Source organism: Alligator sinensis, unplaced genomic scaffold, assembly GCF_000455745.1.
Source record: "Alligator sinensis unplaced genomic scaffold, ASM45574v1 scaffold571_1, whole genome shotgun sequence".
NCBI lineage: Eukaryota > Metazoa > Chordata > Crocodylia > Alligatoridae > Alligator > Alligator sinensis.
The window spans coordinates 523281-548750 of NW_005842300.1; the positions used below are offsets into that span (position 1 = coordinate 523281).

Consider the following 25470-nt stretch of genomic DNA (forward strand, 5'->3'; position numbering starts at 1 on the left):
TAGGCCAGAGGTCAATGACAATATGACCACGGTAATGTGTTATGTTGAAATAAGCAGGTTCTTCTTATTCCCAGCCCCCATCTTTTTTTTAACAAGCATATGCAACCAAGGAGTTTGTCACAGGCAAAAGAGAAGGATGTCTCATGTCAGACTCTTGTTAAAATATTGGCAGGGCGTCAATGCCATTAAGAAATGAGCTTATCCATCTACCTGCTGATGTATTTCTATATGTTGTCAAGTGGCTTTGATGGGACAGGCTGTCCAACTTAATTTTCAGACCTAATAATAATAAAAATAAATAAATAAAATCTTAGCTTACTGATATGGGATGCAATGAAAGAAATGATTGCCATTTCACAGAGCTCCCAAGTCACTTCCTATGCACTGTTGGCCCTTGTAAATGTTCCTTATTTTCACGCATGGTGATACCTTGCATCACCTGCTTAATATTTGCACTTTGGAGACATTCAGCTGGATCTCCAAAGGGAATGCACTCTGCCACAATATGTCACGTAGCTGTATCTTGAGCTGAGTCCATGATGATTTCCCGACCATCATCATGCTGCCCGCAATCCCATTTTCTTCTTGTTAATAGTGTGGTTGGTTGGAGTTTGGCAGGCTCTCCAACCTACTCTGTCTTGACAGTAAACAAATGTGACACCATCTTCCGTTCCTTGCTTGAATGTTATCATTATTCTCTCTAAGGGTTGGGTTTGCCAAGTAACTTTCAGATGGAGCTTGCTGGGCAGACTTTTAATTTGAGGTGGGCAGCTTTGTTGCATGCTGAGCCACTGCTGTTTCCTTCTTGTCTGCCCAGTGTGGTGGCCTCTTCATTGCCTCACTAGTCTGCTCACTTGACTCACTAAAGTACCGTGATCTGCCTAATAACTCTTTATACTCAGCCTGCCCATTTTCATTCTCTTTCACAGACCCAGGAGGTTTCTCTCTGTGCTCCCGTTCACTGCTAGGAGGCAATCTCTGTGAAAAGTTGTGGCATCAAGCGAGAACATGCGAGATATAAAAAAAAAAAAAAAAAGTAGTCCGTGAAGGAGTTTCTTTGTACAGTTCTTTGGACTCTTTTAAAAGAGGTACGGGTAAGGCTGCACATCGCATACTTCAATAAATGCTTAACTTTCAGCCCGTGTGTAGTCCCACTGGCTATTACACTGAATGCAAAGATTACATAGGCCTGGATCCTACTCTACCCATTAGCCCTCTAAGTGGACTTAGGTGGCTACGTGCAATTCTGTTCCACACTGCTCAGGTCCTGAAATTCATGAACACACCCATTCCATCATCTAACCCTTAAATTGAATCATGAGGCAGCAGTGCGGAGGAGGAGGAGGGCCCTCCCGCCCTTTGCATTAATCATTTTTCAGGAATTCTAGCAGGATGGAGCAGAAATGCACTTAGGCACATAAGTCCACTTAGGTATCTAATTGATGAAATGGTATCTGACCCAGACTGCTGACGAGAAGAATGGTGTCAGAGGTTTTGCAGAATTTCAGTTGCATATGTAGCGACTCTATGAGAAGTGCTGATATACAGGTCAGGTAACCACAAATGCAATAAAACAGGTCGCTGAAAGCGTACGTACAGAGAGGAGGAATCAGCTCTTCCAGTAATTAGTAGGGAAGTCCTCAAGATCTGCTCTATATTAAGAGCCCCCAAACCCTTAGGCAGCAATAAACTAAGTTACTTGTTATAGCAGATTGAGTCTGACTTTCTTACTGAACCCCAGACATTAAACTAGTGTTTCAGTCTCTCATCAGCTCATGTGTTACTGTCTGCTATGAAAGAAAAAATATGAGTTAATGTGAAATTGCTTTTAAAATTATGAAATGTCCTCTAGTTAAAGTGCTGCGGTACTCAGAATTAAAGTATTACTAGGATGCACTCGTTTAATTGTTTATTTATTTATTTATTTTTAATTCCATATGTCCGAGCATGCATTTGTCTACTACTGGCAAGGACAGTAGGTGGGGACTCTGAAGAACGTGGCTTATATTTCTGGCCCTTTGTGGGTGATTTTTGAAAGAGTCGCTTTGCCTGCTTTGCGCTTCTCTTTTCATCACTTGTCTATTTAGACTGTAAATTCTTCAGGGCAGGGATGGTTTCTCAATCTGTGCTTGTACAGCTCCTTCAACCTCAAGGGCATCTAGCCACTTCTGTAAGACAAGCAATGCCCATGAAGCATGAATGATGGAGAGATGAGAAGATGCAAAGGGAAGAGGACATGGGTTTGCAGGACTTGCCAAGAGACGTCAGTTGGTAGCAAAGGGAGAAACATAAGAATATCATAGCGAAGACAAATGAAAGAAGCAAGGGGAGATTAAATGTCTGCTCCTTTAATTCTTCCTTTTATCTCTCTCTCCTCTAATTGCATCCATGTGAGGAGTAATGTAGAATGGCTTCAAGGCAACTAAAACATTCACAGTTAGGGTTATGAAGAAAGGTTAATTCAGCCGCGCAAACAAAGGAAGCTGGGATCTTTTCAATAGGTTTTCTGAGTTTCCTCCAGTGCTTCTTTCAAGGATAATAGGTAACAAGCAATCTGTTCATAATTGGAGCAAACTGTGTTAGGTCAGTGAACCTGTGGACAGGACATAGTTACAAAGAAATGTATTCTCAGCCGGTTTGTGCGTATTAACTCTATAATGGCTGCCACATATTTTACTGTCTCGGTTATTTTTGCTCGAGTCCAAGTTTCTTTCCACGCACACTTTACCTTAGAAAGCGTGGTTCAAGATGTAGTTTAGCAGCATGGCACACATTATGTCATACTGCAGTCAAGCATCTAATGGGACGAGGGAAGAAACGTTAGCGGGACGAGGGAAGAAACCTTGACCGAACGTAGTTTCTGAACAACTATGTCTTTTTGCATCATAGGTTGTATAAGACCAGGACCAAATGATTTGGTCTTAGCTGCATCTTTTGTACAGAGTTCAGTCGGTGACTAAAGGGATGATGACAGCTCTGTGTTGAAAGCAGTGACATGTTTACCTGGGATGCTAAACAGTTAGGAAAAGTACATTTTTATGAATTTCTCTTTTGATACTGTAATAGTTTGGGTTTCTTTAAAAACAAACCTTAAAAGGTATTTGAAATTCTGGTCCCTGGTATGCATTTTTTTACATGTCTTTTTGGAAGTTTCTAAAGCAAATAGCTTCTCCACTACTGGTATTTCAGATTCTGTTTCAGCTTGGCTACACATTTTCTAGAGAAATTCAGATCTGGGAAAGTGTATGCAAGTGAGTTTCCTGGAGAGCAACAATTAAGAACGTTACAAATGACCATCAATAAATAGGGCTTACTCTGGACCATATGTATCAACTGAAAAAAGTGAAGAGGATATCATTTCCATGATCGCGCTCTTGCTCTTTCTCTCGCTGTCTCATAATATGGGGGATTATTTTTGACAATATGGGATACAGACATTTCAAGTAGAAATATGGTTCTCAACTGTTGTTGCAAACAGAGGGATGACAATTTATCTCCTGGATTTTTGCTAGGTTGAAGTGGCGGGGATCAAAGGGGGAGCACTGCTAACTTCCTGTGTACCTGCTTATTTAATACAGTCTCTTCTTTTTTTTTTTTCTCTCTTTTTTTTGTCTCTTGCATATAAAGCTATTGAATGGAGCTGTCTGCTGGCTGGTGAGATTGATTGTTTGAACTGTGCCCCCCCTTCAATAGCCCACCTCTGATTAAGGGAGTCAGGTAAGTGCTCCAGATTTGTAAATATTCAACACAAACCATTATAAGAAACAATGTAATTGCTTTCCTTAAATTTTCCACAAGCATTATAAACCCATATTACAGAAACTGATGAGGTTGACGGTGACATAGTAAATCTGTTCTGCTCTGCATGAAATCGTAACATTTCCAAATAAATGCTTCTTCAAAACCTTCCACTGACTTTTAAAAAAGAAAGGGTAAATGGGTAAAACTCATTAAAACTTTGCAGTAACAAAGAGTTTGAACCTGATAGGGTTCCTATAATCTAATGTTGATTTATTTATAAAGGCGAAATAGAATTTGCTTCCAAATACATGCTTCTGCCTAATGAATATGGAAGAATCCTCCCCTGCTTTATTTAGTGTTCACTTCTTGACTAGAGGGCAATTTCCTGGCAGTTTTCAGTATCTTAGTGTGATGCCCAGATAGATGAGGTATATCTGTCTAATCTTAGAAAATGGACTCTGATGATTTTGGATAGATGGTGGTTGATAATATGAAACCGTCACTATGAAAACTCCTGTCTCAGCGGATGCATCTGTCTGTGCATATCCACAGTGGGCTGGCAGGCTTGAGTCTTATCCTGCCAGGCAAGGACAATGGTAGGCTGTTGGGATTTGGGGCCGAGCATCTGCCTGACCCAAGAGATAATCTTACTGCTGCTTCTTTGATGAAAAGGGAGAAATGGAGAGACTGGAAAAGTACCAGCAAAGAGACAGAGAGCAGAGGTGTCAAAAAAGCTGTAAATGGGGTTCATGGAGTGGGGACTGAGTCCCACAGGAAGCACTGGGCAGGCACGGGGAAGAAATGGCCAGGTTTTTCAAGCCGGGGTCCCCTGATTTAGCTGCAGCATTGATCGAGATCAGAGGAGACATATATAATACAAACAGATCTCATGGACAAAGGGTAGTTTGAGCCAGACTGAAGAGGGATATTGTCTTTAGGAATTGTGGTGCTTTCTGATTACTTCTGCAAACGGATCTGTGGCCCAAGGTTTGGATTCTCCCCTCAAGACCCATCAGCGAGCTGTGGTGGAGATCATGCTCGAATCGAGGGACTGCCAGCAGCAAGGCTTTCTGACGATAGCATCCTTGTGCTATAACTTCTAAGCCAAAACAAATGGTACCCTCAGAAACTCGGTGCAAATTTTATGTGCGTGAGTCTGCTCGCTCACTCCTCCAAGTAGCCCCTGAAGGTGAAGCTGTAAACCAGGAGGCTTTTGCCTTCGGTGAAAAACAGCAGATTTAAGCCAGCAGCGGGAATCAACTGCAAGAAGAAGAGCCAGTACTTGATCCCCAAAGATGTGCACCCAGGCTGAACTCCTGAGCTCCCTGGAGGGCATGCTAAGGTGCCCTGTGTCTCAGGAGTGAGACTGATGATCCCAAAACAGGGTCAGAGCCTGGATTGTTTCTCGATGCTTGGGATCCACCAGCTGGATCCCCTGATAGACATGTGGCCAACGGTGGCATTTGACTAGACCAGGGGCGAGCAAAATCCAACATGCAGGATGGATTAGGCCTGCAAGGGACTCCATTTCCCAGCAGTCCCTGCCCGTGTCACTCCAGCTCGTCTCCCCAGATTTGGCCCAAGCTGTTACTGCCACAAAATCCCAATCCTGCCTCTGGCCCTGCTCCTCACCCTGCCAGTGGGCCAGTGTCCATGGGGACCCTGGCCCCTCACTGTCCCAGCCCTGCTCATCTGGGGTCTCCAGACAGACTGGTCTGCTACTCAGACACTGCACAGCAATTTGGTGCCATCTTCCATCATGTGTTTTCCACATTAGCATGACAACGGTCTTTTTATTTTTATTTTTTTCCTATTGGGAAATCCATGGAGCTGTCTAAACTTATGCACAGTCCTTTCACCTCCTAACACAGGTCCTGAGTGCATATTCCCCAGTAGATATGCTTTTGTCCTAGCCTCCAGCAGTCAACAACATGAGCCACTCAGGGGGATTCGAAAGCAGAGAAGGACCAGACAAGTGTGACTTTACCTGCAAAGACAGGATGAGCATGGAGAAATCTCTATGGAATCTAGAGTTTTTGAGTGTCTAAATAAAAGTGCCTTTCTCTGGGTGCAGGGGAGTTGGGCTTTAATATTTAAAAGCCTGCCCAAATCTCACTTCGTGGTGAAACCTTTTAGAAGCTATGCAATGATAACGATGTGGTTACAGAGTTTTCTGTCGTTTCCCTGTGCTCGGTGTTGCATAGGAAACACTACGATCCCCGAATCAACTTTATCTGGTTATGCAAAAGAAAATGGCCTAATGACGGCCTGGGAACAATGGTTTTGGGGAACGGTGGTTGCCCTAATTCTCATCCCTCCACGATGTCCTGCCCAACCCTTCTTTCCCAACATGCACGGGGGGGAAAGGATACATTTTCAGAGGATGTCAGAGTTTCTAAGCAGGTTGAGGCTGCCATTCTAGCCCATCTGTATTCTGCAACAATGAAAAGAAAGACATTTTACTTGTCTGATCTGTCAGTGGCAGAAAGCAACAGGAGATCATCCTGACAGTTCTCCGTAGCTGCTCCACGGAGAGCCCGTCGTATTGCTCAGCTTTGTTCCCAGGGAAGTGATGGACAACCTGTGAATTATGTTGCAGAATTATCTCAAGCTTGTGTTTGGGCTCCCCACCACACACACACTTATCTTATTTGTTTAATTTCCACGGCGTCTCATAACTTTGAAAAGGGAGAGAGACAGGGGAGAGCAGCATATACAGAATTTGTATGGCAAGTGACTTATAACAATAGGATTGCTTACCGAGAATGTCTTGTTCTTGCTGTTGCTTTAACTTCCTTGCAGAGCTGAGCTGTTCATTAACCTCGTACTTTATGCCAAAAAGGTATTTTGGATGCAGGTAGAAAAGCATAGAGAACTGGGCCAGGACTGGCAGAACAAGATACAGGCTTCCATTCTGCTTAATGATCTGCTTTGCAGCCTTGAGTAAGACGCTTTCCTTCTCTGGGCCGTTGTCTCTCCTTCTCCTTTTTCTTTCTCGTATTTACACTATGTTCCTTGGGGAAGGTGCTGTATTACTGCACATGAATGCTCAGAGCAAGGAAGCCTTTGGTTTGGGTTTTTAGGCATGAGCATAAAAGCAAATAATACATTTCTAATGTAAAAATATTACATACCCCTTATGACCGTTCTCCAAGCCCTTAAGTGTATAGAGGGCAGAGCACATGTCTCTGGGGGAGACGTGATAAGAGTTTAAAGAAGAATTAAGCTATTCTGTGGTTGAAATGGGACAGATTTTGGGCTGCCTCAGGCCAAGGCCATGCAGTAAGCTTCATGCATGGTAAGGAGCCCACCCATGTGGCTGCTGTGGATCATTTGAGGCACAGGTGTCATGACATGCAAGTACTCTACCAACTCAGACGGCACTAGATGTCAGAGTACTTTCATCAGTTGAGATGTATTTCACTAGAAATCTCCTTTTATTGGTCTCTCCATTTCATTACAAATGTCCCATTGTATTTCTATCCTTCATTTAAAAAAAAAATTGATATCCTTTCTTTAAAAAAAAACTTGGCAAGGCAAAGTTAAAAGGATATTTTATCCCATTTCCTTCTGGTCCTTTGACTCTAGCTGTGCTGCAAAGATACAACTCAAAAAAAACCAAACCCCAAACAAACTGGGATAGAATATGCTATGCAGCACAGCAGGGTGCAGTCTGCTTGCTGTGCTGGATGTCTCTGGTGCCCGTCAAGGGTCTTAAAGAATATACCCACAAGGGGCTATTAAATGATTGCAACAACTGGGGAGTCAAGTCTCACTGAGGATAGCAAGGACCGTTTGTCCTAGAGATACATGAATGGTTGCTGACAGAAAGACGAGGAGAATGCAGGCTGGTTTCAGACAGAATAGACAATATAATAAACAAGTGTTAGTGATGTCGTCCATCATCAAGGACACACTCAACAAGCAAGGTTTCTTTTAAGCCACAAAACTTCTTTCGACGTTGGAAAAGTTATGAAGGCCCGGAAAAGAAATAAAGGATGGTAGCACCTGAGCAAACCTGGCTCATTAGAGGGGCAAGCAAAGCTACTCACCGTCTCAGTCTGATTCTTAAGAAAAGGCCCCTCACGCATGTATTTTGAAATGGGTCTCTCACCGGCAGCCCAAACATGGGCACCTAGGCTGCAAGACTGAGCGAATACATCTGCTCTAGGAATAGTTTTCTCTAGGACTAAGGTTTAGCAAGTCCAAAAGGGCTGGGAGAGAAGCCTACATGGGTGTGAGCAGTTCTGTGCTTTCTCCTTGGACCCAAAGAGGGCCTTTCATGGCCAGAGTTTCTTATGAGAAATACTTTCACTGCAAAATGCAACTGCAATTTGTTCTTAGTCAGTTAATAGCAATTGGTGATAAAAGCCAAGATCCTGAAGATCCAGGTACCTGACCCTGAATACCTTTTGAAGAGCTGGCCCAAAATGTTACCTGTTACACAATCCAATCTCAGGATTTTCCCATTCTGGCTGTGTGATATCAACACAGTCCTTGGCAATTAGCTTCAATGCCACTTAAATGAAGACTGAGAAGCAAATTAGCCCCCTCTTTCCCACCCAATGAATCCTGTTTCCCCCTTTATGTTTTTCCCCATCTGCTGGTCCAAAGTCATAATCTAATGGGCTGTGATGGGGTGTGATATTTTCATGTCAGTGGGTAAAATGCATAGAGCTGGGTCTCAGTGTTTCTATTTACTGACTTTGGGGGCTGAATGTCTTCCCATTGTCAATCAGCTTAGGCACGAGGTGCATTGAAAGCCACGTCCAAACTCATTTAAAAAATTTTAGCTAGGTTTCTGGAGTGTCTGAGCTTTAGGTAGACCTCCCTTTAAATCAGCATATGCCTTTATATCAGCAATAGCACACTCAGAAGCTATCTCAGCCTGGTTGCCATTACAGTTTAGTTCACGTGGTTTAATTAAGGATCTTTCTGAGGGTGATCTCCATACCTTGGCTTCTTTCCCATCTTTCTCTGATGGCATTTGCTTTCCTGTTGATAAATGGTGGTTAACTGGCATTGGCTTTTGGATAAAAGACAGAAGAACTTCTCTAACGTGAACATTATAGATCCTGTTCTGATCCGGACAGTTACCTTTTCGGCTCCCACTGTATTGAACCAAAAAAATCTCTTCTATTTTAGGGCTCGTGATTTGACAGTGAACATTAAGAAACATGGTTATCACATGCACAAAGTTGTTCCAGGTTTCCTGAAGATGTGGCAGGGATTCCATACCATGTCCAGTCCTCTCTCTTTAATAATTAGTGGTATGAGATCACGATGTGCCCTTCTTTCCTATGTTTCTGGCTTCCAGATTATAGGCCACTTGCTGTGTGAACTAGGAAGCAGGGCAGTGTATAACATGCTGAGCCAAACCAACATTAGGGAAAGCAGCATATCTACTGCACTTCCACAGCACCTTTCTTACCCATTAGTCTGATATTTCTCAGAAGAGAAGCCCCAAAAGAGTTGGGGGCTCCAGTATCTCAGGGTCTGGACCCAAGGGGATGCACGTTAAGGACCAGGTAGTCTGCATGTCATGTCTTGTTTAAGTCTAAACAGTAACATGGTTGGACAAGACTGCCAGCAGGCACCTTCCCTCCACAACTACAAGCGTCTACCCCAAGTGAGAAGAGGGCCAGCTGGCAGGGTTACATGAATAGCCGAGTTCCCCAAGGACTTGAGTTGCCTTAGAAGTGAAAGGAGGTTGTAAGGAAGCCGTGGTTCTGATTTCCTCAGGATACTTTTCCTTGGCAAATGAAGGAGCAGGAGATGAGCACTTAAACATCTTTACTGAGTCTTCCCCCCACTTCCCAAGAGTCTACTTAAACTACATGATCTGAATACTTCGTTCATGGAGGTGACATCAAACTCTACCATGAAATGTCCTTAGCAGGTTCTCCAGTGACACGACAGCCAGTTACTGTAAAAACACTCAGGCAGAAGGATTATTCCAGCAGACTTTTTTCTGGTTCAGCTCTCATTAAAGTAAATGGAAAGATTCTCATTGCATTTGGTGGGAGTTGGATCAGGTCCCTGATGATCATACTCTGTCGGCTTGATACAGGCTTTGATTGCTCCTGAAGACTCCCTTTGGTAAATGAACCCTCTTGTAGGTGCGACGGTTAAACTTTGTTGCTTAGAAAGCTGGCAACCCCATGGATAAAAGCTTAGCGAGGTTTTAAGAACAACATTCAAGGCTTGACACTGAACTTGCTGAAGCAAATGAGTAATGCAGTGAAATTAGGTCGGTGTGGCTTAAACAAGCCATCCAAATAAAAATAGCTATCACCTGTGACATAGTAAAGTTTCACACTTCCGTGAGACAATCTAATTAAAAAAGAAAGTCGGTTTGTAATAAGTCTCTTAACATTCAGAAAAGAAGCTGTCCAAACCTGGGCCCTTATTATTAAGTAGGTTAATAAATGCCTTAACAGCCAAGTAAGTGTGTGCATATATAAAACATATGTAAAAAATTGCCCTCAAAGTACTTGGGGAGGGAGAAATAGGGAACAGATTTGAACAGGAGTCTGTTTCTGAAGCTTTTCCTTCTGCTCAACAAGAGATCAAGCAGGGGCCATGGAGTCAAGGGCTCTGACCATGTTTTTTTACCCTTGAAAAAAGGAAAAATGATTTGAAAAGCCTGCGACTTACATTTTCTTAGTAATAATGTACCCAACAGCTACCTCCAGGGCTACAGCTAACCTCCAGGCTGTGTCTAAGGCACAATCTAGGCCCCTAAAATAGATTTGTCTAGTGAAAAGCAAAACAGAACAGAAACTAGTGGTATTAAAATGAAACTAGTCTTTTCTATAGGGGGTGAGGACTGCATCTATTAATTTTATACCTGTACTATTGGGTTCGGCAATAGATACAAATGTTTTCAGATATATTGATCTACTGCTGTATGCATTGATCCAAATATTGAATCCTAGTGAGTGTCAACTTATTATTGCTTCCTTCAGCTCATACCCCTTCACACCGATCCTGATGATTCCCAGCCACTACACTTCCTGAATTAAAAATGTGAAACAGCACTGACATATTAGTCATCTCCATGCCCTGCTTCAATGAAAAGGCTTTGCAAACCTGTTGGTTTCAGTTGTGTGTGCAAAACCTGTTGGTTTCAGTTGTGTGGCTTGTGATTTTTTTCAAACCAGGCTTTGGGAATTCAAGAGGGAGAAGGGGAAGAAACTAGGATTGTGTCTGCTTTCTTGCAGCATCATTGATTGTTGTGTGCCATACAAAAGGTGGCTTGATATGTGTCAACGTGAGCCTCCCTCAGACAAACTTTCTCTTCTGTCTCTGAAACTTTAGCTTGTCAGGGAAGGCTGCCTGGGAATGATCTCAGCTCTCATGGGCTGCCATGGGAGCTGCAGGTATTATGCAGGATTAGGTTCTTTGTTGGCATTTATAAGCACAGTCTAAACAGAGCATTACTGGGTCAATCAGCTGATGATTAAACTTTGTGTTATGCTATTAATATTTTAAATCTTGATTTAGATAAGCTGCAGTCAATAAGAGCAATGTGTTTACTCTGGAAGAATGAAAATGTTCATATAAGTCTTAAAAGTACTGATATTTGTCTCCTCAGATGATAAATATTCAGCACATCTCAACTTTTCATATAGGACAGTATCCATCAATGACTGAATGGATAGGCTCAATAAGATGTCTAGAGAGGGAGTTGCTGGGTGGGAAGAAGAGTGCATGGTATAAACAGCATTAAGATTCAATAATGTAAAAGCAGTCATTATGCTTGGAGAGGTGGTTATGGGGAACCCTCATCTTTCTAATGGTTCAGCTTTCCTTGTGATGCAGTTTGCCTCCTTCGTTTGTGGTTCTGTGACTGCAAAATGATGTTGGTTTTCCTCTGTGGAAGGAAAGGGGCTACCTCCTCATCTCCTATTAGCAGCTCCGCTCATCGTAGTGAAAGCCTAGGGCTTTTAGACTGCAAATGATGAGGGCTCAACAAAATGCTATCAGCTGCCAACAACTGCTGCAACCTGATATATAGAATACAACCATTATGCTTGCTCTCATTTACCATAGTGAAGGGCAAAAGAGCCTTATAGGGTCTTAAGAGCGTGCTTCCTTAACACCATACAATGGTTCTTACCCACTGGGCACATGTCTTCTGCAAAACCATTTAGATTCAGAACATTAATTATAGCCTCTGATGGACACAATCTAACTGACCAATACAAAATTAGTAGATTAAACCAGGGGTATTCGTTATTTATTACTTGAACAATTGCTGGACAATCGTAAATGTCTTTAGTTGTTGGCCAGTAGGAATGGGATGGGATTTATTGAAAGCCAGGTGTTACCCACTAATGAATCCAAGTGGTAGAGATGGTTTCTGATCTTTTTTACTATTTTCCTCTCTCTTTTTGGCTGTGTATACACATACTAAGTCAACTTAAAATAAGTTGACTTGGTTAAATCGCCTTAAGCCATATTGGAGCATAAACACATATAGCTCCTTGACATGGTGGCAGCCATCTTGTGAGCTAAGTCAACTTATCTAATGAGACTCAAGATAATATACCTTGAAGGTGTATTATCTTGCACTGAATTTAAGTCACCTCTGCTCCACATACATGTACACTCTGATAGTTAAATCATCTCAAAAACGTAAGCCACTTTAACAGTCATAAAATTAATACATGTGTGCACACCCTTTAGTTGTAGCCTCCATTGTTTTCTCCTAGAATGAGCTATGTGTAATAATATAGTTTATTGGAAAGTGTCTCACAGTCCAAGGCCCTACATTCCTCTTGTAAATATACCCTCTTAAAGCCTTTTGGTATACTGAGCAATGACCATGAGGCAGTGAATTGCCTGGTCCTCCTCTTTCTTTTTCTGGAAGTTCTGGGTACTGCAGTCTTGGGGCTTGTGTCAAATACGGCATCTGTGAAATACTTAGGAGTCTCAACACATGTAAGAATTGGAAGCAGATGAAGATGGAAAGGCAAACTCTTTGGGAAATTATCTCTCTGATTATTTTATATACAAAATAAATTTCCTATTGCAAGCCTTGGTAATTGAGTGAAACAATGATCTGCTCAGCTAAGTTACGTTGGCACATTGATGTAAGTAACATGCATTAGGGGTATGCAAAATAGGCCTTATTCGATTCAGATTTGGATTCAGCCTGAATCGGGGACAGTGATTTGATTCGTTGATTCAGATCACTGTCCTGATTGGATTCGGTCAAATCTGAAGATTTGATACTGATTTGGAGGATCAGTGATTTGGTCATAGACACAGATTTAAACATTTTTTCTACATACTTCAAGGTACCAGGAGGCTCGTGAATGCTGCAATGCTGGGGTGGATGGAGCATCCCACAGGAGCACTCCCTGCACCCCACCCCCCGTGTGCTTGGCGGCAAACCTGGAAGTAGACCACTTCTGGGCCCATTGGGGAGAGCAGCAGAAGATATGCCATAGGGGAACCCTGGGTGCCCCTCTCCAGACCCAGGAGGCACCAGTTGCTGAGCTGTGGGGTGCCATAGGGGCGTCCACTGCACACTTCCTGGAGAACCTGTAAGTGGACCAAAAGTGCTTCTGGTCCACTTCCAGATCTGCTGCTGTGTGTGCTGGGGAGTGCATCCCTGCACTCCTGTGGGATGCTCCATCTGCCCCAGCATCGCAGCATTCATGAGCCTCCTGGTACCTTAAGGTATGTTGAAAAAACATTTTAAGCTGTATCTATGTCCAAATCATTGACTCTTTCTGAATCAATTCAGAGGGCTCTGATTCCATTTGCAGAGATTAAAGGGTCTCCTGATTCCATTTGGATTCGGAGATTTGGCCACTGACTTGGGTCAAATCTCCGCTGAAGCGAATCAGGGACCGAAGCTTCACACAGCCCTAATATGCATGATCCAAAAACAATATACGATAATTAATTTTCCTATGCTTAAACTTCTAAAATTCTTGCAGTAAAGATTCCGGTTTTTTCTCCTTTACATACAGCGCATGTCAGAAACTAATTTGTTCTTACCTGCTATTTTACTTGTGTTTATTCTTGTGGGAATAAATGCAAGGAATCATTTGAGCACATTATTACATAATGCACTCAATATTAATTAAGTTCCCATTTAAGTTCTTTTCTGAATTGGGACTTTAAAGATAAGAGCTATTGCATGCTTGTTCTCATGAACAGATGAACTGTACACCTTGTATCAGAGAGCAAGATTAAACTCTAAGATGCCTGTCATCCTGAAATACCACATAGCAATTAGTAGGAAGCTGCAGCAAAATCAATCTACTATACAGTAATCTGTGTTATATTTCAGTAATACCTCATTAGCTATATTGTACTGTGCAGCACTTCCATAACAGGAAACTACACTTTTGCTAGGGTGTTTTTGTGTGTGTGTGTGTGTGTGTGTGCGCATACTTTTCATTTTTCATAATATATAAATAAATTATAATTGTGAAAATAGTGGGAACTCTATTAAATTGTATCCCTCTAGCTTGAATGCCTGGATGACAAAGGAGTTGTAGAATAACAGAGGAAAGATGAAAAAAAAAATAAGTGTGTTCTAAGTCAGACCTGACTATAATTATTGGAATTTAATTTAAATGATGAATGCTGCCATTTTATTTACAATGATTTGGATCATAAAGCTCATAGCTAAGCAAGAAGCATTTGTAAACTTGTAGCTTATTATATGATGTCTGCAATTGAACCCTTAAATATATTTTATATACTCTTAACTTTTCTTGCTTCCTTCTCTGTTCAACAATAAATTCCAAATATCTTGACACCTGATTGAGTTGAAATCAGATGATCAGAGGAAAATTGCCATCTTATATAGATAATGTGAATACTAAAGACTTATTAAATCACATTTTTTCACTAGTTTCAGGATGGGTGGCTTAATTCTCATTTAAACTAAGGGCACTTTACACGTCTCCACATTTAAGAGGGATACAAATTATGTTTAAGGTCCCTTCATGCTATCAAACCGCTATATGGAGCCCTTAGGCTTGCTTTGCATTTAAAATATTTGCTAGCATAGCTCTGTCAGCAAAATATGTTATGATAAATTACATTCCTAAGTAACGTATTTCTAGTAGCAAAATTTGTAATATAAAAGCAGTTACAGTGGCAAAAAGGCTCTTTTGTAGCTAAAGTGTATTCCATTCAGGAATCTGGTTTAACCTCAGTTGGCGAAAGAGCACGTTGAACAATATAAGCTACATCTCAGCTGGGGGGGCACCAGTGGAGCTCACCCTGTGTAGCTATACCAGCTAATGCATCTAAGTGCAGTGTCAGTGGGGATCAGGCCCAAAGGGCACGTCTACACAAGACGCTTAATGCGCAGAAGACTAATTCTGCTGTACGTTAGTGCAGCTGGCAAAATCTGTGCTAATGCGCAGTGGATTTAGTCCAATGAGCATTGAAGTCACTTAAAAAGCAGTCATCTGAGCTATAGTACCACCAATTCTGGGGCATTAAGTTAGTACCTGTTATAACAGGTACTAAATGCACCATAACTATGGTGCATTAATGAAAGTGTAGATGTGCCTAAAGTGAACATTCTGCCTTTTATCAGAAGACTTGTGTGATGCTTAGTGTAGCAAGATTAAGGTACAGAAGCCTATAGGCATGTTTGCAGAAGCTAGGCACTTGGATGGGGCTGGGGGAGGAAGGGTGGCATTGTGGGGAATCTAGTCATGGAAGCTGTTAGAAGATTTATTTATGAAAAAGCATCCTTTTGTCTTAAGAAGGCTGCGGTTGACTCTATCACTGGTCAAAGGCTTCCAGGCACGCAGGGCTAGATCTCACCAAGATTATTTTTTTTGGATAGCTGTTGGTTAGAAAATGCCAATTTGCTGGAACCAGGAAGTTTGCTTCAAAGAAACTTTGATCGGGATGTTTTTTTAGCACCGGGAGAAATTTTCTAGTCCAGCAGGATAGACTACCTTAATCAAATGAGGATCCTATCGACTCAACTATTTGGGGGTATCTCTGTTTTGTCTATGTTTTATTGTGAGAAATTCCTAATTCCAAAGTGGAATGAAAAAAAATGGAATTTTTTCATGAAAAGTGGACCTAGTTTTCTGGCCAGCCCTAGTATAGCTCAGGTACTGTAGCCCAGGCTTTGGTCTCATTGGAGGCGATTCCATCCCAAAACAGATAAAAGGCACAAGGTCAAACACCTGAAAAAAGCAATGAGAACAGCCAGAAAGGAGAGTTGTTGCTAGCCACATCCTCGACTCTTATGTAAATTGTAACATTGCTGCAAATATCCATATACATTCCAGTTCCCATTAGTAGGGTCAGTGCACTCTCCATGAAGCACCCATAAATAATTGTGGAAATTACAGGCATTTTTCAAAGAGAGTGTACTTTTTATTGTGGGTTCATATAAGTAGTTTCCTACAGCTCTAATAAACTAATTTACGTAGTTAGTGTAGTAATTCACTTTGGCATCTGGATTTTTAATGTGTGTTTCAATTTGTAGCTCCCCATGAAAACCTACAATAACAGTAAAATATACAGTGATTTGCATAGTACCTTTAACCTATGAATTTCTTCTAGTCCAACAATGTGTGACTAGCTGCGAACTTGAGGGTTTAGGAGAACATATGCTAATTTCCAGCAAAGGACACGGCTAGTCACAAAACTTGGGAGGAATATAGATTGACTGAGAAGTTGCTGATATGGGGAAATACAGGCACTTTTACTTCTTACTGGGAGCGAGAACATAAAAGTTGGTTACCATGAAGTATATTAGGTTGGGAATTCACTTACAACTCCATGCTGACTATCCATACACATACTCTTATACCAGGGAAGCTGTTTTACCATGGAGTAAGTGTGTGCCCGTAGGCAGCTGCTGCAGAGAGGATGACCCTAGTTTATATTGTGGTAACACATTTGTGGGTCTGTGTCCTAAAAGTGCCTTCACAAGGGCCTCCTTCATCCATTTTGGAAGAGTTACATAAACTGCATCAAGGCCACACAGGGACGTCCTCAGTTTCCCAAAACCTAGGCTTGTCAGACATGGGGTAGGGAAATTTCTTTCTTTCCTGGTTCTGCGAATTGTCCCACAAGAACCTGGTTCAGTTGTTACTGGAGTGCAGCAATGCTGAAGGTACATTTCCCCCAGCCATATCCCTTACCTTGGCTACACATCTTCAAGGCATTATTCGTGCACGAATGCCTGGTCAAGTTGGCTTCCAGGTTGTGTCACAGGGTAGAGCTGGGGCCACATTCCCTAGGAACTGACGTAGGACTCCCAAACTTGCTTTACATAGATAACCTAGATGTAAGCATACTGTACTTTGTTTGGCATTGCTAATTGACCTTTGCCCATCATACAGGACTCAGGAAGGGTCACCTTCTTACTGGTTCCTGGATATTAGTTTTCATCAATAGTTGGCGAGTCCCCTTCCGCCTCACTCCCCAGACTTAACCCTGCCTTGCCTTTTCTCATTTATAATAAAGGTGACACCCTCCTTCTCGTGGTGGGGCTGTGTCGCATAAATCAGAAATCGTAAATCAATTCCACTATAAACAACACTTATTAAAGGAGGATGACGCAGCGCATGAATAATCATGGGATTAAATTGCCAAGTTTCCCATGGAGAAATGAGAGTTTAAAATTCTCATTAACACCCTTCCACATTAATGCTATATTTCATCAGTGCTTTGCAGCAATCCTAACAATAGAAAAAAATAGAATCTTGGCTCGCGGAGTAGATCTGATTGCAGAGCTGGTAAAGGTTTTGAGAGTTGATTATGCAATCCCTATGCATGGTAAAACTCCATTAAAATAATAAGGATTGATAGTTAGAGCCTGATCTAATACTATTTAGGTTCATGAGACTTTACCACTGACTACAGCTGAAGTAGGCCTTGTAGCCCTTTTCCTTTTGGGAAATCAAAGAAGGTGCGGGGAAATTTGTTATGCACGTTTCCCATGGGAAAGCTAAAATGCAAATATTTGCCAAAGGAGTTGCAGTCAGTTTGTGCTGGAGGTCCCAGAAAACTGCTTTAACTCATGATACTTTAATTCTCATGAAAATTGATGATTTTTTTTTTAAAGACCCAGTTCTTGAAGCCATACGATTATGCAAATGTCAGCGTTTTAATGTTTGGAAGCACGAACCTTTTTAAGTGGCTAAAAATGTAAAGGAAAGAACTATGTATAATTTTTTTTTTTTAATCATGATTTTGAGAAACTTGGCTTTTGCCCAACTGAAGTTTCTGTACTACAAATCACTAGGCAATTCTGTACTCTCATGCTGGTTTTGCTAGAGCAATGGCTGCAGAAAGTGGCTGTTGGGGTTTGATTTTTCTCTTGCACCATAGGAAGAAGAAAAAAGAAAAGAAAAGAAAATGTTATACAAAGATGGAACAAAGACCAGAACATGTTGACTTTGCTTGAATCTTTGCATTGCTGTCATTGAACTCAGCCAAGTTGTCTCAATTCTAAGGAACAGTAATTTCCCCATTAATCTGCAAATGATCCATTTGTACAAAGGAACATTTATCTTTATGTAGGAGAAATGCATGATTATTCAGAAGGAACTAGTAATCAATTTTGCATGAACATGCTAGAGCATTTTTAATTACCTTGCTTTCAAGTTAGATGGTGTTACCTTTATGCACTTTGCTGAAATGTCCATGGAATATACCTAGTACACACACTGAGCTATTGACAAGCGTGAGACATGTCTGCCCCATGTGTTTCGAATATATAACTTGTCTTAGGTACATGCATGCCCATCTGGGCAATTCCACTAATACCAGTGTTAATTTGGACCTGTACTGCTATAACTAATGGCAGGATTTTGTCCTTTATCTTTTTTATTCATTCTTTATGTACATGCTACTAACTTTTGCTGGATTCTCTAGCCCTGTAAGGGTAATCTGGATTGCTGCAGAAGCAAAAAGCAGTCTTATAGCCAGCTGAACTGGAGAATGGATTTTTTCCTTTGCACAGGTTAGTCTTTCCTTAGTGCATCCCTGACATAATTGATGAAATCCACTGCAATCAGTGGTGATGTTGCCACTGGAGCTTGAAGAGGGCAGGACTTCACCTAGGAGGATGTGTTTACAGGAAGAGCCGTTTGTTGGTTTGCTGGGGATCTCTGGTTATTGGAGCGCCTCTTGGATCCACGGGCAGAAGGAAGCCCCAGAAAAGAATCCTTAGACTATTTTACCTTGTGCATATGTCCTGCCCAGTTGAAAGCATGAGCTTTTTGTTGCCTACTCATCAAGCTGCTCCTTATCTACTTCCCCACCTGCTCCCACACCTTCCTTTCATAACACTTTCAGGGTTGAAGCAGTTTTGCCCGTGACATTTTTAATGTCTCAGTTGATTGCATGAAAGTATCTGGGTACCACACAGCGATTTGCAAAGACAAGACTCCTGAACATCAAAAAGGGTTTACACAGCAGATGCACGTTGCAGCCGTTATTCACAACTATATAACAGTTGTCATCTTTCTACTCCTTATACTCTTTATAACTATGCTATTCTTTATAACTTTTGTTGCTGTCCCTGAATTACTTTCCTCTTAGGTTTAAGTATCTTGTCTCAGAAAGGAGGGGCATCTTCCATTTTCCCCGTACTTTTTTGGAGGAGACATTTCAACTCGATTCTTTTCTAGATTATGAAGGAATTGACATTCAGTGCTGCTGTATTTTTAATTTAATTTTACATTACCTTCCCTTTATTATCCAATATTTGCTTGCCATAACATAAATATCATACAGCTTGTCTGTCGTTGGTAACAGGATTTTTTTTTTGACCTGCAACATTATTTTTATTTCTCTGTGTGCTGCCTGTCAACACTGCGAGGGATGAAAATGAATGCAAAATAGTCTTGTTTAATGCTGTCTACAAATGCCCTCACCAGTTTAACTAGTTTGAATTCCTATCGAAGCAAAAAAATGAATTACATTGTAAGTAACGGGAGCTGAAAAGAATGGAGAAAGAGTCAGCAGAAAAGTATTCCTACAGTGTACCGATACTCTTTTCTCTTCACCAGCCTGTTTAATAATCTTCCTCCATTCTGAATATGAATCAGAAATATTCTGGTTCTGTATTATGTTATTATGTTTATGACAGTGCATCCCTCAAATTGCTATTCCTTTTTGAAAATGTGAAAGCTGGGACTATCTTGTATATGTTTGGGTTTTTTTCACCGACAATTTTTTTTTTTTTCTGGAAGGGCTTGTAGTGGACTTAGTATCAGTAAGAAATCAGATTACAGAACCATAGATAGTATGATTCAGTGGGTAGAGCATGGACTGAGGAAACAGGTTATAGTTGGAGGGAAGGGAGCGTGGTCTATCATTGACCCAGCATGTGACCTTGATCAAGTCAATTTTCCCTTTGGCACTTTAGTAGCACTTTGCCATGTCTATTTAGTATTAAGCAGAGGCCATCTCTTAAGATGTAGATGTATAGATACATAGATATATCTATAGATATAGATATACATATACATTGTCTATCATAGCAAGTACTGATTTCACTTGGAGCCTCTAGGTACTAATACAGGAAATTAATAATATGTGCAACATAAATTTCAAAATGGTCCTTCCTGTAATGAAAAGTTTGCTTTAGCTTTCAGTCAAAACTTTTCCAGTCCTCCAAATGTTTATACAAGCCTCCAGAAAATGTCCATATTCCAACCCAAAGCTTGCAGTTTTCTTTTCCTTTGATTTTCTTGTGAAGAGTGTGCTTGGTTCTTGTTGGCATACAACCATTTATGAGATATATATATTTTGCTCATTATATATAGTTTTACTGGGATTGTGTTTTCCAGTCATCCTTAATATTACCGTGTATGCATCCTGTGTGTTATAAACTCTGAGCGTGACCAACAATGGTAAATGAGCTGTACATCCACTTTATAGCTGAATACACTCAATGTGATGGGGATGGTATAGAATATCGATCGCCTCGTCTTGAATTTGTTAGCTAGAGAGAAAATCCCTTCACACATGGGTTTTATGTTGAGTGAGAATGCTGTAATGAGATGCTGAAGACATTTCATGTATCTGAATGCATATTTAGATAGTTTTATGTTAATCGCTTTACAATAATGTCCTTCAATCACCTGATAGCTTCTGTGATCTGAATTCTTTATTTTAGATAAGTGTAAGATACTGTATTTAGGGGGAAATACAGCCTAAGAATGGGCTTGTGCTTAGGGCAGGGGCAGGCAATTATTTTGGGCAGAGGGCCACTTACTGAGTTTTGGCAAGCCATGGAGGGCCGCATGACAGGCATGCAGGGGCAGATAAATATTAATTTTCTAAATTTTTTAGGGGCCCCGTGGGCCGGATAGAATGGCCTGGTGGGCCACATCCAGCCCGCAGGCCACAATTTGCCCACCCCTAGTTTAGGAGGAGATGCTTTGAGTAGATTATATTTCTCGGTATGCATCCCTCATTAAAACACCACCCAATTTTGTGCTGAAACACATAATGTCTGGACAATAAGCACCTTAAAATAAGTCAAAAGACTCCCATTGGTTTCAGTGGACCATTATAGGAAGCGTTTATAGTATTTTCCCATTTTGGTAGTCATCTATTTTTATTATCACATCTTTGCAAGTCCAGGGCCTACAGTGGTATTCTTTCCATTCAGACTACTTCAGCACAGCTGGGTGGCCGCTTAGCAGACAAAGATGTGAAATAAATAGAGGGAGAAATTTCAGTTTCATTCATCTCAACATTTGTGGGAGTCCTGGCCTCATGCCCCACAATGTGGCCCCAACACTTGCTTGGTACTACTTACAGTAGTAGCACAGAAGTGTTTTCCCACAAAAGCAATTGGGTAAGTTATATACTGTTCTTTTTTTCCAGTAGGAGTGCTTCTCTTTTCAGCAGATGGCAGTATATATCTCACTACAACTGCAAGCCACAAACTATCATTCAAATACTAATAGATTCTCTACAGTGGTGGTGTGCTGTGTATATTTTTTCCAGCAAGATATATAGCATATGTTTTCTTTCATTTTCTTTCTTTTTTTTTTTAAGTGCGTTAGTCTGAAGCCACTAGAATTTTTATAGAAGTTGAGCATTGCTCCGTGCTCTTTCCTGAGGTCTGGTTTAACTAGCTGTTCAATTCAGAAGAAGGGAGAAATGTGGGATTCAACTGATGTGCCCATCTTTTTCCCAGTGACAGCTCTTGGCACAGATGTCCATGTGTCTTTGAATTCAAATGGGACGATGACTGCATTTGTAATAGTAGAACAGCAAAAGTTAGAAATTAGAAGAAAACTTTTTTTTACCAGGGTCTCCAATCTTGGTGACGGTCATTCCTCACATATTCATATTTTATCAACTTTGTCATTGGTATTTTTTTTCTTTTGTTAACAGAAATAGAAGTCACACAGCAAATTACCTAGACAAACAGAATAATCTCCCAAAAACCCTGTTCAGTCCATGGTGTGCGTTGGCCAATGTGAAGGCAACCATTAAGCCCATTGGGGGTGGAAGTTCATTAAAATGAGTTTACCGTGCCAAAGCACATCTCCAGTACTTCACTATGAAGCCGACCCACCCCTGAATAGCATGTAGGGAGGAGCTTTCTTCCAGCCAGTGAACAGATTTCACTGTCTATATTTAACTTGCCTTGTTGATGCAAGGATTTCATTTATTGGGAGCTGCTTTGTTATGATACTGCATCAGTAGTTTTCAACCTTCTTGGACTCAAGGCACCCCTCAGAATATGTCAGTTCTCAGTTTTCACTCATTTTTTGACGACAGAAAAATAATAGAGCAATGCTTCCATTGCAAAGATCTCAGAAAGTCCACAGAAAGTCAAAATGTCTTTAGCACTACAGATTCCTGTTTGCAATCTCTGGGATTATCCTGTGAATCGTGTTCACATCTAGCAGTGCTGCCATTGTGCAGGACTCCGCAACCTCCTTGAAAGCATCTCAAAGCACCCCAGAGCACCATTTATCCTGGTTGAGAATTGTTGTATTAGATACAGGAGTTTTGAGCTGCAGAGGGATGGTGGATTTTATTTAAGTATTTAGCTGCTCCATAATTCATTTGTGAAAATTGGCTTTTTGAATGTCCGTACCTAACCTATGAGTTGGAATTAATTTAAATTAAGCAGTTTTCTGTAAGAGGAATAGTTTAGATTGGTAATGAACAGAACACACACTCATCCTTTGGTGGAGCGTACAAATCTTAGACCCAGTTCCGCCATTTTTTAACTAGTTTATGTGTGCCGAACTTCTGTTATGGGTATTGACTAGTCTTGTTTGCCGAACTTCTGTTCTGTTATGGGTATAGACCAGTTTCCAATTACATTTATTGGTAAAAGTGTAATGGTTGTACCTGGCCATAGATACTTAAGTGACACAGAAACTTGCTGGTCACACTGATGTATGCTCTGAATTCTTTACTGCAAGGTCCTGCGGCTAGAAAGAATTAGATTCCTGCATATCTTCCATATGGTATTAAGATACATAATCAACCTGACCAGCTGACTGAGGAAGAGTGTGTAAGGGAAAGAAAACATTCGGTTAACCGAGTGACCTTTTTACTTCGTAGCGAATTTGCAGTCCGCATTTCCTTTTTGCAACTAGTAATGAAGATTATTTCCTTATTTATTGTGGATATGCTGTGTCAGAATTGCATGTTAATGTAATGTTGGAGGATAGCTTGCTATTGCAGTGATTAACTGTTGACAGACACTATATAGTTTGCAATAACGTGTTCCAGTGTGAATGTAGCCACTCCACAGTTAAAATAGCTTCCAGCTATAAATCTTCACCTACATTTATTTTTCCTCCTCTTCTATGTCCTCAAAACATCTGATCACTTGAGAACTTGCATGTCACACCTCATCTATTGCCTGGAGAGCCTCAGATGGATGAATAAGTTACTGCAAACTTAACCCATCCGTTCCAAACACATTCACTGGAATCTGATTACTACTCCTCTCCTTGCTGCACTCAACTAGTACCACCTACACAAATATTAATTCTGCTTGTTTATACTTTAAGATGTATATAATACCATAAAGTCAGCATAATAAGATATTAGGAAATGAGTAAAGCCTGCAGTTTGATCCACTGTACAACTGAAAATACATCTGTGCATTGGAAGACACGCTTGTAAATGCCGGCACCGTATAGCAAATGCATGGAAGTTTACATTTACAAACCTTTAGGCACTATTTGCACTTCAGTAATTCTGTGTCATCGCTGTAGTCAAACAGATCATTCCACTTTCTCTTATCGAAATGATTCTTCTGCTTCAGAGAGATATCGTGCTATCAGAAAATGTAAAGAATTCGACACAAATGGATGATCTCTGGAACTGTTTCATCTGTAGTCTTTATAGCACTGTTAATGTATGTCAGCATGTTGCATTATTCATTAGAAAAATAAGGTCAAGGTTGGTGTAAGTTGGTAGCCAGTGTACTGAATGAAGAATAAGACAGCAGAGGGAAACTGTGGACTCCCAAGGGGTGCGGCGCTCAAACAGATGTAGCATTGGCCTAAGTACTGTCATTGAAGTCAGTGGGGACAAGTCTTCATCTCTTGTAAATTGTTGTATTTCCATTGAGAAGAATGCATCAAGCAACAAATCTTCCCCCAGATGAGCAGAGTCCACACAAAACTGAGTGCTTTTGACAGTCCTACTCTATCAGTTCACTCTGAGAATTTCCACCTTTTATTTTTCTTGTATTAAAAGGCCTTTTTCTTTTTTTAAATTAGTTTCTGGTGCACATGAATTGGTTGAATGCCACTGGAACACACTTTTAACTCCCAATTTAATAAAATGGCCTGTGCATATAAAACCCTCATTTATCCAAATTATGTCTTTTGTTTTGTTCTTGTTGCAATGAAGCTCTGTTTGCCATCATTAGCATTCCTTGCTTTGGTTTAGATTCACCCAGATGTTGGTAAGCAGCCCTGTATTTATGGATTACTTTCTGTCGAATGGCTGTCTTCCAATGAACTCATCTAAGAGGGAGGCTACATAATAGGGAAAAGACACCTATGCAAGTGAAATGTCGTGGTGACAAGCATTGTGTTGTTTTCTGGCAAAATGTGATATATTAATTTGCATGCTACACGCCAGCTTATGAGGAACTGATGTCATAATTTCAAAGAAGATAAAAGCAACCACAATTGACAACTTTCTGCAAGATCACTTTAATCCTTTGCTATTATCAGCTGCAAATGCAAAAGAGAAAACATATCACCAGTGAATGAATGCATAGTATTGAAGTCAGCTGCCTTTTAACTCCAGAACATGTTGCTTTTTGTTACTTGTCACTATGCTCAGCAATGCCTTCTGGGATTTTCTCTTTTAAGGGCAGCAGGGGCAGAACCTGGGAGCTCTGGATTTTAACCCTCAAGCCATCTCTACCTTGGCTGAAATAACTTGTTCTGCTAGACAAGCCTAGAGCAGGTCATCAACCTGTTGGTGACCCACAAATGGAAGAGAAGAAATAGGGATGTATTTGGTAGCCATGTCGAGTGGGTGTCTCAAGACCAGATCGTGACTCCCAGATTAATAATCTGGTTCCCTTTCCACCCCTCTACAACAACTCTGTTCCATGCAGGAAAGGATTTGCTTTTGGTTTATACCTCCTTTGATATTTTCTAGGAGCCTTAGTCAAGGACCAGAATCCCAGAAGAGCAGGAAAAGATGATCTGTACTCCACAGAATTCATCTAAATCCACAGTCTAAATTCATCTTGTTTCCCTA

At 40.9% G+C, this 25470-nt stretch overlaps 1 long non-coding RNA gene across 1 annotated transcript in view; it reads left to right on the top strand.

Annotated features, from left to right (window-relative positions):
• Positions 1–1052: 1052 nt before the first annotated feature.
• The window catches only part of LOC102376468, a 105733-nt gene continuing 81315 nt past the window's right edge, over positions 1053–25470 (top strand). The window contains exons 1-2 of the long non-coding RNA XR_324392.1: positions 1053–1088; positions 3628–3717. This is a non-coding gene — a long non-coding RNA (uncharacterized LOC102376468). The remainder of the gene's footprint in view (positions 1089–3627; positions 3718–25470) is intronic.